Source organism: Ovis canadensis, chromosome 6 (genome assembly GCF_042477335.2).
Source record: "Ovis canadensis isolate MfBH-ARS-UI-01 breed Bighorn chromosome 6, ARS-UI_OviCan_v2, whole genome shotgun sequence".
Lineage (NCBI taxonomy): Eukaryota > Metazoa > Chordata > Mammalia > Artiodactyla > Bovidae > Ovis > Ovis canadensis.
Genome location: NC_091250.1, coordinates 93,165,590 through 93,183,756, shown reverse-complemented (window position 1 = coordinate 93,183,756; position 18,167 = coordinate 93,165,590). Strand labels below are relative to the sequence as shown.

Sequence of the window (18,167 nt, the reverse complement as noted above, 5' to 3'; positions counted from 1 at the left end):
TCACTTTCTGCCATAAGGGTGGTATCATCTGCATATTTGAGGTTATTGATATTTCTCCTGGCAATCTTGATTCCAGCTTGTGCTTCCTCCAGCCCAGCATTTCTCATGATGTACTCTGCATATAAGTTAAATAAGCAGGGTGACAATATACAGCCTTGATGTACTCCTTTTCCTATTTGAAACCAGTCTGTTGTTCCATGTCCAATTCTAACTGTTGCTTCCTGACCTGCATTCAGGTTTCTCAAGAGGCAGGTCAGGTGGTTTGGTATTCCCATCTCTTGAAGAATTGTCCACAGTTTATTGTGATCCACACAGTCAAAGGCTTTGGCATAGTCAATAAAGCAGAAATAGATGTTTTTCTGGAACTCTCTTGCTTTTTCCATGATCCAGCAAATGTTGGCAATTTGATCTCTGGTTCCTCTGCCTTTTCTAAAACCAGCTTGGACATCTGGAAATTCACGGTTCACATATTGCTGAAGCCTGGCTTGGAGAATTTTTAGCATTACTTTACTAGCGTGTGAGATGAGTGCAATTGTGTGGTTGTTTGAGCATTCTTTGGCACTACCTTTCTTATTTAAATATTAATAGCCAGTATATTTCATTGTTTTATTACTGAGTTTACTGACCTCAGCTTTTATAATTGATATGAGAGTTAGTAATTCTTTAGAATTATCACACAACTTTGTTAATTATTACAACTGTTACTAACTTTATAAATAATGAAAAGTTAATAACTACTAATTCTACACAATTGACAATAGATAATTCTTCAAAATTTCCCATGAAAATCAGTTAAACAATGATGCATATGGATTACTATAACCAACTAGTAAAAGTCAAACAGTCATTATTTACTTTGTCCTAATAACTGTACTTCAAGAAATCTCCACTACAAAAATCATCAAAGAATGGGCCAAGCTTCATGTTATTTATCATCACAAAATACAACTCACATGAATAAGGAAATTTTCAATTTTTTTTTTTCAGCCACACCATGTGGCATGTGGGATCTCAGTTCCCTGACCAGGGATTGAACCCACACACCCTACAGTGGAAGTACAATGTCCTAACCCCTGGACTGCCAGGGAATTTCTCAGAAAATGTTGAAATAAATCATAGTATATCCACATTATAAAATAAATATTTTATAACGTTAAAAATAATGCTCTAAAAAATTAATGCCATTGGGAACCTGAAGAGAATTATACAAATTATATATATTTTAATCTCAATTCTTCTAAAACAAAGACACAAACACACATAAAACACAGATAATACATAGATAAATACATGGATAATCAGCCTAAAAATGTGTGACATAATCTCTGTGAACACTGCAACTGCTACTGCTACTGCTAAGTCACTTAAGTCGTGTCCGGCTCTGTGCGACCCCATAGACGGCAGCCCACCAGGCTCCCCTGTCCCTGGGATTCTCCAGGCAAGAACACTGGAGTGGGTTGCCAGTTCCTTCTCCAATGCATGAAAGTGAAAAGTGAAAGTGAAGTCGTTCAGTCATGTCCGAATCTTAATGACCCCATGGACTGCAGCCCACCAGCCTCCTCCGTCCATGGGATTTTCCAGGCAAGAGTACTGGAGTGGGGTGCCATTGCCTTCTCCGGAACAAATGCAATGTACCATTATATTATGATATACTGGTTGATTTCTGTTTTGACTTTATATATCACTATATTTCACAAGTATTTAACATGAGCATGTGCCATAGGAAAAAAAAAATTTAAATGTGATCACTAAGAATGTAGAATAAGTTGCACTAGGAAGAATGAATAGGAATCAAAACTCAGCTATCACTGGCACCCAAGTAGAATCAAAAGAGCATAAAGGATATACACTGGGATTGTGGCACAATCCCAGAATAACATCTACCAAGCTAAGAGAGAATAGCAGAAAAGGAAGGAACTCAGCAAGATTACTGAAACAAAGCAAATGGACTAGCACACCATCTTGATAGTGATACTTTGAGTCCTCCACACAGAGAGTCCATTCATTTGCAATAATGTAGGTTAATTTCTCATTTATAAACCTATGCTATCTTTCATACACCATTATGTTTTTGTTGTTGCTCTATCTCAACCCTTATATTCAGGCAAGAAAACACACATACACACTCCTGCAATTTCACTATCATCCATTATTCAGTAAGGGTCTCAATGAATAAATGTCTGCTCAGAGGCTCTAAGCAAATTTTATTTCTGAATACTACTGTCTGCAGCCCAGCAGGCTATTTCACCAAGATAAGATCACACCTTTAATCAAATGCTTCACAAAAAGAAATACTCCCAAAGTTTGCTTAATAGTGTCAGATCATAAAAATAAAATGCTGACAGTCTACTAATTTTTAGGACTCTTTCTTCTTCGAAGATATGCAACAATAAGGAAAGCACACAGGAGTTCTTCTAATTAAGGTTTCTATCAACCTTTAAAAACTCTCCCAAATTTTCCTATGTTACTATTTATATCAAGTTGGTCATATTAAAAGAAAAGTCAACAGTAACTTTCTGTTTGAATAAATAAAACATAAACACAGTAAATTTAAGAGGTTTCCCATCCTACACAAATAATAGCTCTAAAGCACCATTTAACTTCAGCTGGTCCAGCGTCAGGATTAAACACTACCTAGGCTCTAATTTTTGTGATGATGGATCCAGATTAGATGTCTATCATTTCAATAACCTTATTAGTGGATATATTGAAGATATATTTTCATTGGATGCTTTAGCTAATAAAGCTGTCTATACTCAATTATTTGAAATATCCTACATGATGTACTTCTGAATATTCTGCCTCTAAACATAAGGTTAATTTGAATAAAAATATATTCCCATCAGTAGCATGACATAATGAGTACATTAGCAAGTGTAAAATAATTAGATGTTTCAAACAGATGGATGGATTTATGTCTGTAAATCCACTTTTTTCTCCCTTTACTTCTACTTGCATTTATTTTATGCTGTATTTAATCCCATTTTGTTTCTTTGATTTCTTCTGAGATAACTTTTTCTTCTGTGAAACTTCCCATTTCTGGTTTAGGAACAATTTGTTCCTTTTCAGTAAGGACCATCTAATATGGCTAATGGAGCTCATACATAAGTTAACCCAACCATGAGTTCCATGCCCAGTGGCACATCTTAGGGGATTTTTCACCTGGATTTTAAGACTCAATGCCTAAATGATCTAACCAGTAAGATCAGCACTGTGGGGAAGAGTAGCAAAAAGTTAGCACTCTGTGTACCAAGGAATCTGTCTCCAGTGTCCCCTATTCAGCACTGTGGGATGGCAACTCTGCCATCAAATGATGGAATGCCATACACTGTTTATGTAAATGATATCTGCAGATATTTGATGGCTTTTCAGACATGGACAGCCTGGACAAATTAGACAGCTTCACAGATGTTCTTGAATCTGAAAATCTGAATTCCCTTGATCGGCATGCTTTTGTTGCATTTTCTGAGTCAAGTAAAAGGAAACCGTTTTCCATGATCACTTTGGCTACTGAAAAGAAAAGAATACATCCCTTTTAAATGGCTTTTCTAACCAATTCTCCTACTGCCTGATATGAGTTAACAAAGGATCACTGCAGTGGACATTCAGGTTTCATCAGTCCCTCTACCTTTTTCTGTCGACAATATCCCTCTCTTAATTGAGCCTTTCTTTCTTCTAGATATTAGTCCATCCACAGAGGAACTGCAGTGTTCTTACTGACTCCATAAGCTGGTGATAACAGATTGATCTAAAGCTGAATACCTAATTAAGATTGTGGTGAAAGGTTAAGAATCCAGAGTGAAGCCAGAGAGAAGAAAAAGAGACAGTCGGAACAGGATCATGAAACTGGAACAGAACCTAGTTGTAGTCAAGGTGCTAATGTCTTATGATGCCTAGGTAAACCTCCATCATTCCCCAAGATTTTTTAGGTGAGAGACACAAAAACCTCCCCCTAATCATTTATGGCCTAAAGCGACTGGGAGGTGTCTGCAATTAAAAGAAAAAGAATGAGCACACCCATTCTACTAAATCATTTAAGCTAAATTTAAGTCCATTTGACAACTGAGATGTTAGCATACGGTGAGGTTATCATATGATATATCATATGATGGTTATCATATATAATCATAATAACTATGATATATCATATAGCATCAACTGAGATGTTATAAACTATGCTGCATTTTGGAATGACTGCAAAATAATATTTAACTGTCACACATAAAATTTATTGAAAAGTAAAGTGAAATTGAATATGCCTAAAATTCAAATCATGATGGTATGTTATTTTAAAAGAAAATGGATTCCCTAAGCTCTTCTTCCAAAGTCAACTACTGTTAATATTATGATTAAAACTCAACAGACAAATTCAACTGAACAGTTAAAGCCAGCAGAAAGAAGTCTATAGATTTACACATGCCTCATGCTAATACAAACCTATTTCTCAATAGACTCTTTGTCTACTCCTTAAAGTCATGATCAGTATTCTGAGTCAAGGTTCAAACAACAACCATCAGCCACTGACAAATCAACACTGAAAATATGAAAAAAAAAAAAAAAAAACAAGAGACAGAAATGTTAACCAGTTGAGCCCTTCCGTTCTGGCCAGAAATAAAATCTCATACAAAAAAAGAATCATCCGTCAGGACCATTTCCTCTTATCCAAAAGTATTTGGAAGAACTCTGAGGAAAGGAAAATGGGGAGGGGGGACCAAAACAAAACAAGAGACTGTTGAAAACCCTCTTAGAGGGTCAGCTGTCAATGGAATGCACTTTAGTATTCAGGTTACCCACCCATGCAGAACATCAAAAACTGGGCTTAAGTCTCTCCCCTATTCTCACAGGCTCAGGCTACTGCGGAGCCACTGGGGCTGTCTTGAATAGTAACACACTTTGCCTCTGCGGGATGCATAAACACCAACACAAGCTGATCAAACAAAAGGGGGTGTCGTTTCTACTTGGCTTTCGTTTTCTTGAGTCATACTTTAAGACACTTAAGTCTGGTACAATTTAGCAAGTCAGCTGTCCAATGTGCAGCTTATTATTTCATTCATTTTTACCACCAACCATGTTGTACTCTTTCCATTTTAACATAAATTCTGAATGATTAGATATGAGTCACACATTTTAATAGCTTCTCTTAATGGCAACTGTCACTGAAATACACATGTTCATTCTAAAACATGGACTTATTTATGACCCCTTCCATACTTCTAGTCTTTAAAACGATTTGGGGATCTGAATTTTAAGGGTTCATCTGCATTTATAGCAATCTTATGAGGACTAAACTTTAAGATTATAAATCCTTCAAACATATGAGAAATTCTTAAATCTTGGAAGTTTATGATGATTTAGTTACAACATGCAGAATATTCTGATGCAGTTAAAGCTTAAAGAGCTGCTGATGCCATGTGAAAAGATGATCAGGAGTTTAATTTAAAATGTCTTAAGTTAAATTGCTACTTTCATTTTATACCTGATTTAAAGTCAATCTCCAGACACAGCACTTTGTGGCTGTCAAAAATATTTTCCTGTCAGGATTATGATGGAGGGGGGGCAGAATTAGTAGCAAAGTACATACAACATTTTAACATTATAAGGAAGAGCTCAGAAATAGGTACTGACTAAAAGGTTAAAACAAGAGAGAGGGAAAGATCATGGAAAAGACAAAAATACATGTGAAACCTTTCTCAACTTCTTAAGAAAATGCTATTGATTTTCATAGCTCATCGAGAACTCTTCAATAAAAACAAGATATTTGATTTAGCTAAGTTTTCTTAATACCAGTAGCGAAGGACATTTCTATTACTCTAATAATAATAGGTACCATTTATTAAATGCTCACTCTATCAGGTCCTTTTCTGCTCATTTCCTATTTCTCACCCCAAACCAACAATGCAGATTTTATTACCTTTATTTCACAAAGAGCAATGATATAGCTATAAAGTTGTAGATCTAAGACTGTATTCAAGTGTCTCCCTTTCCAAAGGCCATTTCTAAGCAGTTCATAATCTGGAACACTGTCCAGGTATGCCCATCTAAGGAGTATAGTATAGGTTCTCCAGAAAAAGTCAGGTTTCACCAACGAGTTGGAGAAGATCAGTGCTACAATACTCATTTCATAGTGGTCACCCTAAGTCAGAAATTAAACTAACCATGCTGCTGCTGCTAAGTCACTTCAGTCATGTCGGACTCTGCAACTTCATAGATGGCAGCACACCAGACTCCTCTGTCCCAGGGATTCTCCAGGCAAGAATACTGGAATGGGTTGCCATTTCCTTCTCCAATGCATGAAAGTGAAAAGTGAAAGCGAAGTATCTCAGTCGTCTCCGACTCTTAGCAATCCCATGGACTGTAGCCTACCAGGCTTTTCTGTCCATGGGATTTTCCAGGCAAGAGTACTGGGTTGCCATTTCCTTCTCCAAAACTAGCCATGAAATATGCTCAAATATATGTATGGAATTTATAAATATCTCTATAAGGTTAGGGCTTCCCTCATAGCTCAGTTGGTAAAGAATCTGCCTGCAATACAGGAGATCTGGGTCAATTCATCCGTCAAGAAGATCCCCTGGAGAAGGAAATGGCAACCCACTCCAGCATTCTTGCCTGGAGAATCCCATGGACAGAAAAGCCTGGCAGGCTACAGTCCATGGGGTCTCAAGAGTCGGACCTGACTTAGCAACTAGAGAGAGAGAGAGAGAGAGAGAAGAGAAGGTTTTCCAATAGATGTCAAAGTGCCATTCAGAAGTATTACAGATCATCTTTAAACTTCAGCATCTATTAAAAGTAATCTCTATGTGGGATTTCTGTTACTCGTTAAGCATATGACCACTCACAAACAGACTGCAGTGTATAATTACCCCAAGGATGTTTTTCACTGAAAATGGCCTGTTTTGATAGTGATTAACAGACTAAGAATATAGTGAATCGTCTTGATATCACTTCAGAAAAGTGATTTCCTCCCTAATAATTCCCAAGATACATAAATATTCAATTAGGGTCTTTGAAATCTCAATTTAATTGGGCATTCATCCTCTACCAAACTTCAAACTTGGCCCAGACTAAAAAGGTGTTTGATTCATTCTTACTATACAGAAAGAAAAAAAAAAAAATCCAGTAACTCTTCATAAGTTTTCATGTGCAAATGTAAAATACAGCCAAGATTATCTTTTATATGAAATGTTCAAATTTAATTGCATTTTAAGGTATGCTGTAAAGCAATGAGATAACACATAATTGCAAATGTCAGTCACATAGTCACATGGGGAATTGATTAAAGTTTCCTGGGCCCCTCATGAGACCTAGAAAATAATAATAATGACGGTAGCAAGTAGTTACAATTGTGTCTATAACCGCTTCAAACACTTTGCATATATTTTCCCATTAAATTTTATGAATGGGAAAAACCTATGAATTAGGAACAGTTGTTATACCCACCAAACATACCAGGAAATTAAGGCATAGAGAGAGAGATCCAATATCTTGGCAAAACTCAAATAATTTATCAAACCTCGGCAAACACACCACAGAGTTCCTTCTCATCACCACCAAGCTGTTCTGCCTGTCTAAATAGCAGAATATCAAGAACTGGGGCCTAGATTTTAAATTTTCCCAGGAGCTCCTTTGCTACTATCAGCACGTCATGCTGGAGACCCGCAGCCTTAGCGTTTCTGTTCCACTAACTGGGGACCAAAGAAACTAGAAAGAAGCTCTCTGGGAAGGGAAAAGTGAAAATGTCAAATAATTAGCAAAATAACCATCTGGCTTGTGTGTTTTTAAAACTTGAACAATTTGTTTTCTCATCCTAGATGACTCTTTAATATGGTGCAGTGAGGTGAACTTTCGAATACAAGGAGGCAGATCTTGAGGTCAACTTCAATGGTTCTCAAATTCTCTGGTTCCAGGACCCTTTTACACACTTAAGATTGGTGACCTAAAGCAACTGTTGATTATATTGGTTACAACCATCAATATTTAAATACTAATAGTTAAGCTCATAAAATTTTAAAACAGAAGAATACACCAGCATGCCATATGCCATCAAAGTAATGATGCCATCACATATTGTATACCTCCTGGAAAACTCTACCATAAACTTGTTAAAGTATGAGATTGAAAGGTTTAAAAAAAAGTCTTAGCATTATTGTGAAAATGTTTTCTTCTTAGAGTACCCCTGAAAGGGTTCCAAAAACCCACAGATTTCTCCAGAATAAAGTTTGAAAAGAGAAGGTTGTCTGCTCTATAAAATAACTGACACAGAAGTTTACCAGATAGAAATATTCAGTTGGATGAATCAAATCTCCATCCCAGAGATAATGTTTACAATAACTATGATTACCACCAACAGTACTCCATTTAAGTTCTTGAATATGGACCAAATGCTAACAACTTCTAATGTGTATATGTAATCACTCCTGAAGAAATTTGTTAATATTTAACTAAATTCTTGTTTTAAATGTCAACAAGACATTAGTAAGATATAAATTATTAAGATCTATAGAATCTGTTAGGATTTCCCTGTAGCTCAAACGGTAAAGAATCTGCCTGAAATGCAGGAGACAATCCCTGGGTCGGGAAGATCCTCTGGAAAAGGGAATGGCAAGCCACTCTAGTATTCTTGCCTGGAGAATCCCATGGGCAGCGGAGCCTGCCTGGGTACAGTCTGTGGGGCTGCAAAGAGTCAGACATGATTGAGTGACTAACACACATAGAATCTGTTATTATCAAATACAGAAAAGACTCTTCCTTTTACCCACTCTCTAAAGACAGATGGAGAATTTCAATGAACTCAGAGTAGAACAGCTAAGTCTTTTATATATATTTGTATTTGTGAGCGCATGGGCACACTTAACAATTCTAAGAAAAAAATGACACCTGGTTACTTTATGCAGTAGAAAAGTTAATTTCAGTGGGCCATGTAGACACTCAGACCAGGGTACTGACATGAAAGAATTTGGGGGACAGTGTGCACATATTTGGGCTCATAAATGCTATTCACAGGCACGCTTGTACTACTCTTTCACACTGGCTAATAAACATCAATATCAAAATCATAATCAATGAAAAATCTGGGGTTTTCTCCCACTGATCAGCAAATCCCTAATAACACACACTCAAAGATAAGAAAAGAAGCATGTCAGGAAGCCCTTACTCATATTTTAAAGTTTTCGTTTATATTTTATTATAAAATAGGATATTCTAGTAGGAAATTCATTTGCATAAAAGAAAAAGACATAAATCCAATAGTGATCAAAGCGCAAACATGTCCTTGAAGGCAAACAAATGCTAAATTACAATACAGCCTCTGTCTTTAGGGTTCCTCCCTATGTGAACAAGAGCATATTTTGAATGCTATGCAAATCTAAGAAATCAAAGGGAAAATAGTCATTTGCAAAACTTAAGGAAAGATATTCTCCCTCTAATTCCAAATGCTCTAGCCATTCACACCATGCTAAATTAAAGCTGCATAGCATTTCTCAAAATTATTTTGTTTTCAAATACACAAGTAGTTTTCCTTGCTGATTTCTGGGGAAAAAATGCCCCACTTCTAACAGCAACTATCACTCCTACTTGGCAGCTCTTTTCAAAGAGAGTTTCATCCAGCAGTTAAAGTTGTCCAAAGGAAATCTGAAAAAACATTTCAGTTTAGCATAATATTATTTGACTGACTTCAATTCTTTCGATTTGATAACTTTTTTTTTTTAAAAAAACCTGCTATTTAGGATTAACTTCGCTAGAGCTCAGCAAGAAATCAAAAGGAAAACAAGTCCATAAAAAAATTTGTTTTTCCTAATTACTAGAAACAATGCCAGGCACAGTAGCTGGAGCCAGTAAGTCTCATACTCACTATTATTCCCTGTGCAAAGGAATGTTTTAAAGAAATGTTTAAAATCTCCAAAATGCAAGAAGATCATCATTAATAAACTCATTTCTAAAAGACCTTCCATTCATATTTTCATGGAGGGCTCCCAATCTGAAGGAGAATCACCCATGCAATTTAAAATGAGACATCAAAAGCATTTATCCATCAAGCAAATCACAAGCTGGCTTATCGCTCTTTAGGCCAGGGATGCCTGGAGCAACCTAATGTATCTATCTAAAATTTTTAAATAGTTCACATAAACCTTCATAGTAATCATTCCTCCTACCCTGAGTTTACGGAAATAGTCTCATCAACATGCACACCAACAGAGCAGGTTACTGTATACTTAGTTATGAAGAAGTGCTAGGGAATGGCATTCAGGCACTTGTGACACATTCACCTTCAGCTAAAGACAGCACAATACCCTGACAGACACAGTTCTAATGACATCAGGACCTGTGGAATGTATGACTGCTAGGAAACACATGCTGCTAGGAAACAAAGAACAGATCTGATCAAATCTTCTAACACAGGACCTGGAATCACTGTGATTAGATCTTCTAAAATAAGAGGACAAGTACTCTTTAATCTTCAGAAATACTTGCAAGGGCAAAGGTTTTAACACATACCTTCTAGAAAGGAAAGAAATGTAAGAAGCTAGAATCAGATGGATGAAATCATAATTTTCTAAGTTTTCCACTAGCCCTATCTCATACAAATATAACTTAATCAAAATCAGGCATCAGTGATTCAGTATTCCTTTTTTGGCAAGGGAAGTGAGGGGTAATCTAAGCTTTTCCAAGACGCCAGTATCTTAAAATTGAAAGAAATGTGAAAATGGTGGTACCCAGAATCGAAGTACCCTTTTACATTTACAGTGCTATACCTTCTTTCAACAAAACCATGGGCAACAAACATGAAAGCAGTCAGGGCTAATCTACAACTAAAGAATTTCATGTCTCTGATTATTGAAACTGAAAAGTGATTAGCTTTCCAACTTTTAAAAACTGTCTTTGTACATTTTTAACCCTTGGTCAACAACAATAACAACAAAAGATTGGGTGAAACAAAGGTGAGATATTTCACTACAAATATTCTAACTCCTAGACAAATATCTGCGAACCTCTTTTGGTGATTCTATAAAAGAACTGACAATTCTATCTATAATCCATATATAGACAAATTGGATGCTGTAACTCTAGGTCATCTAGAACTATTACAGATTGAAAAATATACCAGGGAAATCTACCCAAATTCTGTTTAATCTCAGGGAAACAAAGTACATTCTCCAAATGAAAAATTACAAAAGAACTATTTCTCTGGAGATTCTACAGTGACAACCTTTAACTAGTGTTGATAGCCCATATGACACTAAATTAGCAGACTGCCTATTTACTTCAGAGCCAAACACAGAAGGCAATTTTTCCTTCCTGCCAGAGTCTGTGCATCTCCTCATTTCCCCAGCAGCTGGCTGAAAGGATGTAAAATCATAGGTCCAAGAAGGCTTATACTTCCTAATGAGTAATCCACCCAAGAAAGTAAACACAACAGACATCACCAGGTCGGGCTCCGAAGGAGACTGGCAGGGCTGCTTACACCGTTGTTTACAATGTGCTCTAACTACCGCAGGCAGGATCACACACAGGCACAGGGAGGAGACACCCAGAGGTGGCTCACACGCCTCGAGTTCGCCCAATTGCTGTGTTATCTCTGGCCATAAATTATGCAGCGCACATTTCTATCTGAGAGTGGCCAGAGAATTCTGAACAAGGGTTATGCTGGCTTGACTTGGTTATTTCAACCTGACCGAAAGAGGACTACTCTATCGCTTGGTCCTCACCAGGGCCAATCTGGGGTGCATCGCGCGCTGCACCAGAGATTTTCACGCGCAGCACGCATCTCTTAGAGGTGCTCACTAGGGGACAGGGGACACAGTAGGGCTTCCTCAGAACCCCTACCTCCCCCGCGGCCTCCTCAAACCAGATTTTCCGGTTAAGCGGATCGCAGGCGATTTCGATAAGCAAGCTCAGCTCAAGTAGCATCAGCTCTGTCATCCCGGCAAATATCTCCGGGCCATCTCCGGGCCATCTCCGGAGCGCACTAACGCGCGCACACGTAGACCTGAACACGCCGATCCCGCTGCCGATTAACCCTGGTAGCGGAGGTTCCCCCCCATACACACACATACACACCCACCCACCTACAGTGCCAGGGGCCCTGGCACGTTTAGCCTCTGAGCTCCGACGCGGGACCATCGGCCGGGGTGCGGTGACACTGAAGCTCCGCCGCAGCCCGGAGCTTTCCCTTCACTGGTGAGAAAATACAGGGCGCCTGCGTTCCTACCTGTAACCTAGCCGACCGCGGCCACCAATGCTCCGACCACCCTGCCCCGGCGCCCCGGCCGGACTGATTATTGCAACACCGCCCCCCCCACCCCCCGCCCAGTGCCCACTCCCAACACCACGCCGCCCCCGGCCACCCACGAAAGTAGCCGCTTTCTCCAGCCAAAACCGCCTAACAAAAGCTAGAGCAAGCAGGTCTAAACCAAACTGCCCGTGAAGGGGACACAGCGGGCTGGGTATGGGGAGGTGGTGAGGCTCCGCCACTCCGGGACACGAACTGGGCAAACGCGACCCCCATGGATGCTTCAGGCAGGTGTCTTGAGAGGGTCCCCTCTGTCCCCATCACCCCTGAGCCGAGCTCCTCACCAGGTCCCTGTAGGTCCTCCAGCCCTCTCCCGCCTCAAGCGGCACAGGTTCCGGGCTGGCAGAGAGAAAGCGCCCCCTGGTTTGCTTTGGGCTCCCACCAGGGGAATGATACTGGGGTGAGACAGGAGGGAAAATTCCCAGGGTGGAAACCGTTCCTATCCCCCAGAGTGCTGGACTGCGAATGCCCCCCGGCCACTCTCCCCTTCATTTCTCTCAGCCGCCAAACCGCCCAGCGGCTGGAAAAACCTCGAACCCGTGCCAACCCCCAGCACCCACCAGCCGTGAGGTTCCCTTCCCGCCCCACATCACGACTGGATGAGTGTGTGTGCGGGCGAGTGTGCAAGTGGGAGGCTGAGTGTGCGTGAATCCTGCGCCCCCTCGGTCGCCTGCCCCGCGGACGCAGACGCCTGCGCCGGGCCGGGGCCACCACTATTAGGAAGAGTGAGAAGAATAAATTACCTTTCGTAACCGCCGGTCCCTGAGCTCGTCCCATCAGTTGCTCAACAACCTGCAGCCTGGTGCAGTTTCCACAATCGAACCATGGAGCCCGGGGCAAAATACCGAGCGGCCCCAGCGTAGACACCCCCAGCACACGCGTCCAGGAATTATAACCAGTGCGCAGAGAAGGCAGCGGGAGGGTGGAGACCCCGGCCAAGGAAACAACGAAAAGTCTCCTTCCCCCTTTTCTTCTGCTACACAGCCATGAAAAAAAGGGACGGGGGTGGAGGGGCGGGGGAAGCCAAATGCTTGTCTTCCTTTACGTTTCCTCGCTTCACACACACCAAGGGAGTAAAAACGGAGCAAACAGAGTGGAGGGTTCAAATGTCTCTCCCAGTCCACAGTTGCACAACTTCGGAGTCAGGCTCTGGCTCCAGTAGCAGCCGAGGGACCCCAGCGGCAGCTATTAACATGCGGCAGTCATAGCTGGGGCTCCTTTTCCTCCTGCTGCTGCTGCCGCTTAAGGAAACACGCTGCTGAAGAGACCAAAAATCTGCCACCATCCCCCCAGTCGATCTTTATATCCAGTTCTCCCACCCCACCCCCTTTCTTTTTCTTCTTCTTCCTCGTCCTCCCCTTTCCGCTGGAGAGCGGGAGCGATGGAAAAGGTAGGGGGAGCCGCGAGGGCCAGGGGTGGCTCCTTCTCCGCCAAACCCTCCTCCTTCTCCTCTCGGGGTTCTCTCGCCGCCGAGGGTCTCCCCACGCGCCCGAAACCTGCGCCGAGAGCAGGATCGAGGGCCCCACAAACTCCTTCCCAGGTGCACAGCGGGGGCTCGCCGGCGGAGCGGGAGCCCGGCCGCCTAGAGCTGCGTCCAGGGGGCCGCGGAACCCCGAGCCCGGAGCGTGGCTGATTAGCTGGTCGGCCGGGCTGGGCAGCTGCGGACATGTGGGAGCTTCATCGCGCAGCCCCGGGCTCGGCGCTGCCGCCGCCGCCGCCTCTTCGCTTCGTTCTCTTCTTCGACTCCCCGCGAGCGAGCAAGGCTCTGGCGCTCTCCAGACACGCACACTCACACACGCGCACACACGAGCGAGCTCCTGCCAAAGCCAGCCGTGCAACCCGCGCGCGCGCACACCCGGAGAAAGAAGACGGAGGCAAAAAGAGAAGAAAGAAAGGGGAGGGGGCGAGTCACAGGCGGCAGCTGCGGGAGCTGAGGCCACGAGCAGTCCGGGAAAAGGCGGCAGCGGCTGCGGCGGCGCCCACCCGGACCAGCGGCAGCATCTGCATCCCCGCTCCTGGGAACTGGGGCGAGCAGACAACCGGGCGACGCGCCGAGAACCGGTCGGAGCGCTGGCGCGCCGTGGCCGTGCAGCCTGCGTGCGGCGGACGCAGCCGGGGCCCTAGCCGAGCCCAGAATGAGCCGCGGGCAAGCGAGCGCCGAGAGCCGAAGAGAGGGGGCTCGCGCCGGGAGAAGGGGTGGCGGGAGGCAAAACCCGGATCTGGAGTGCGCTCAGGCTCCGCCGCGCGGGCTCCACCTAGCAGCTCGACAAACGCTTGGAGGTGGCAACGAGAGAGCTGCTACAAGAGGCTTTCCTTTCAGGGTTTGTCAAACAAAGGGTACCTCTCCTCGCGGCTTTGAGACAAGCTTTCTCTCTCCCTCTCCCTCTCTCTCCTTCTCCCTCCCTCCCCTCCCTCTCGGCCCCTCCATTCCCCCTTCGAGCTTCCCTCTCCCTCTCCCCTCTTTCTTTCCTCCCCCCCTCCTCTTCTCTTCCTCCTTCATTCCACCCCAGGTGAATAAGTGACATCAGATTGAAACTACTGCCAGCGTCTCTTTTTACAGGTGCAAATTATTCCATATTTTCATTATGCAGGTATCCAGTCCCAGTGCGTTTTCTGCCTTTGGTCCATTTTATGTTCCTTCAAACTTACACGACGTGCAAGTTCATTGTAGTCGTTAAAGTATCTTCTGATAATCCGATGTGGGGATTAAATGATTTTATTTCACATCAGTAAAAATTACCATAATGCATATGGAAAGGTGCCGCTTCCAAAGCAGTGCCTTTTGATGGAGGAAAAGTCTGTTCAAGTTAACTGAGTGACCTTGTTCAATTACTGAGCCCCTTTCTGCCTTCTTTGTAAATGAGAGGGTTAAGTAGGTAATTTCTAAGGTCTTTTCCTGCTCTAAAATTTCATAATTTGAAATGGCTAAGGTGTTATTGTCTATATCAGTACATTCGAGTTGCACTTATAAGAGAAACCAAGATTTATTATATGCATCCAACAAGCACATTATATCCAAATTACATTTGTATATAATATATTCAGAATGCTCTAATGCCCTCTCAGTTATTAGGGAGGTAGAGTCAACATCTGAAGAACATAAAACCGCATTCGAATTAACAGACCAAACCCAATACAAGTGACTATCAAAATCTCATTCAGTCTTCAAAACTCAATTCCAGTACCAACTGCTACTCATTCAAAATAATCACCCCTTCTATTATATTCCCATAGCACTTTGATTGTATCTCTACACTCATCTCATTCTGTTTTTTTCTTGTTCTTTTAAAGGTGTTAGTTGCTTGTCTGTATACCTCTTCACATTAGAGTATCTTCCTGGAATTTAAATTACAAATTTCAATCATCTATGTAAGATTAATCTGTAACCACATTATTTTGCACATTATAATTATTTTTATTTTGGAAAAAAAAATGGGAAAGAGGTTGAATGATATTGCTGAATTCTGACCAACTAAATATCCACAGGCTTAAGTTAGGCTACTTGAATTTGCTTAATATGGGGCATCCATGAATTCCCCAGAGTACTTAAAGAAACCGTAAACTGACATCTGGAGTCACTTGTTACTTAAATGATTTTGGAAAGAGTAGACTAACCAATTGTGACAAGAGGCTCTTATTTGTAAAGGAGGAAAAATGGACAGTACTCAATTCATCCCCCAAATGTAGATATGTAGAAAAGTAATAAAACAGAATATAGAATGAAAGGTGCTATATAGATATTAAATGATATTAGTGGTATCAGAAGAAATATAAATAAACAGCACCTATGGACCAATATTTAGAATCAGACATCACGATATGGCAGGTCTGGAAGAATATGTGAGAAAAATAAATTTTAAAATATAATTAATATGTTTATCAACATGTGAGATATGATAAGTGAAAACCAGGCATTGTAAGTTAAATAAATAAAGTATTCACCACAGAGGAGTTGACTCAAACAAACAAAATTACAAACAGAATAATGAGGAAGAAAGAACCAAAAAGGGGAAAAAAATGTGTGAATAAAAATAGCTGATGGTTAATGAAAAGCACTGGAAAGAAAGAATAGGTTAAAGATTTATACAACTTAATCAAATGTCAAGGTAACAATTTTTACAGCAGCTACCTGTACTTTAGGTTCAAACCTCATGCTTCCAAATCATTTTTAATCTGATGGCCATAGTCTTCTCTATTTGATTTAAGATACAAAGTGTCAATACTCCATTGCCAGGAAATCCATGACTCTTGCCAATATTTTTCTAAGGTGAACCTTCCACAAAAATACCATCAAAAAGCTATGCCCTCTTTGCTACACAACTTTTTTTAACACCTTCTTCTCGGGGCAGATGATGTTTGAGCAAAGAAGCTTTTATATGTGGTAGTTCTGTGTGCAAGAGTGGTTTTCAAAAAAGATCCCACTGTTGACTTTAACGACATTAAAATTTAAAAATAAATCATTTATAAAATTGAAAAGAGGCCCTCCCCCAAAATTTTTAAAAGCTGAATAGCCAATCAAATAAGATAATCACAATTAAAATATTTTAATAATTAAAAAAATTTCCTGACCAAAAGTCTTTTCAAATAAGAAATATACTAAAATCTCCAGCATGTGAAATTTAGGAAAAGAACATGCATAACATGTTCACAAAATAAATACAAATGGCCAAAAAAGGAAATATGTTCTGTCAATATAAATCCAATACATAAAAATGTATACAAGTACCAGATCCATCTTGTTTCATTCATGAAATTAGCTGAAAAATAGCAGTTTCCTACTACTAAACTCTAACAAAACTGAACTGAAACAGGCCTGCCTCTATGCTAGTGATATTTACTGACACAATTTTTCTGGAAAGAAAGCTGATATTATGTCAACTGCTTTATAGAATATATACACTAATCCATGGTTTCTATTCACAGATGTCACTTCTACAGAAATAAACAGAGGTATAGACAAGGCTTTTGCACGGTGGCACACCTCTCAGTTGTAATTGTTGTATAAAGGAAGTAAGTATGTAAGATATCTTGTTTTTGCATACTCAGTAAATGCCTTCTTACCTGATTGGAATTGATAGTTATTCAATTAGTTGGGGGAAGTTAAAGTTTACAAAGTTTTTTTTTAAAATAACTTATTCTATATTAGTTAGGATTCATTTTGGCTACAAGTAACAGAAACACACTTCAACAATAAATAAGATAAAAGTTTATTTATTTTTTCAGTTTAAAGTATAGTTTTTAGTGATCCTGGGCTGTTGTGGTATTCCAACCTGTAACAGACACCTTCCTTATCTTCTTGCTCAGCCACTCCGGGTAGTTATTCCCGATTCCAGTTCTCACAATGATGCCTACACTGCAGAAACAGAGAAGAAAAGGAAGAAAAGAAAGGCATACTCACACCCAGAGACATTTTCCTAAAGTTGCACACACCATTTGCCCTTTCATTTCATTTTCTGAAATGGTGAGCTGGTTAACACCTAGCTACAAGTATAAAGAGAAACGTTGACTATTCCAGGCAGGCATGCATGCAAGTGAAAATCAGGATTCATTAATGATTCAACTCTTCCTTATCCTATGACTTGACGTACACTACCCTGGGCTGAGCTTCAAATATTTGAGGCTTTTAGTAACCAAGTGGTCCCTTCTGCAGACACGAGACAACACCACCTTCACATGAAATGACCTTGTATTTTTCAACCAGACGTAAACATTCAGATTATAAATTACTAAGTTTTGTTATTAGGAAAAATATTTTCTAATACCTAATCAATTATCAGCAGACAGTTATCATCTTAAATGCTACTGGGCCTAGATACACTGCAGGGTTAATCATACCTGCAAGCAAAATATGTACCAGAGCTTAGTACTCAGATTCCTAGTA

The 18,167-nt window shown here is 40.7% G+C and overlaps 1 protein-coding gene across 12 annotated transcripts in view; it reads right to left on the bottom strand.

Moving 5' to 3' along the window:
* Positions 1-14,428, bottom strand: part of ADGRL3 (adhesion G protein-coupled receptor L3) — a 936,369-nt gene extending 921,941 nt beyond the window's left edge. For 10 of the 12 annotated variants that reach the window (XM_070292434.1, XM_069593110.1, XM_069593111.1 and 7 more), the window contains exon 1: positions 13,030-14,428. The gene's annotated coding sequence lies outside the window, so the exon portion shown is untranslated. The remainder of the gene's footprint in view (positions 1-13,029) is intronic. The other 2 variants (XM_069593116.1, XM_069593117.1) reach the window with 1 other exon arrangement.
* Between the last annotated feature and the right edge of the window lie 3,739 nt (positions 14,429-18,167).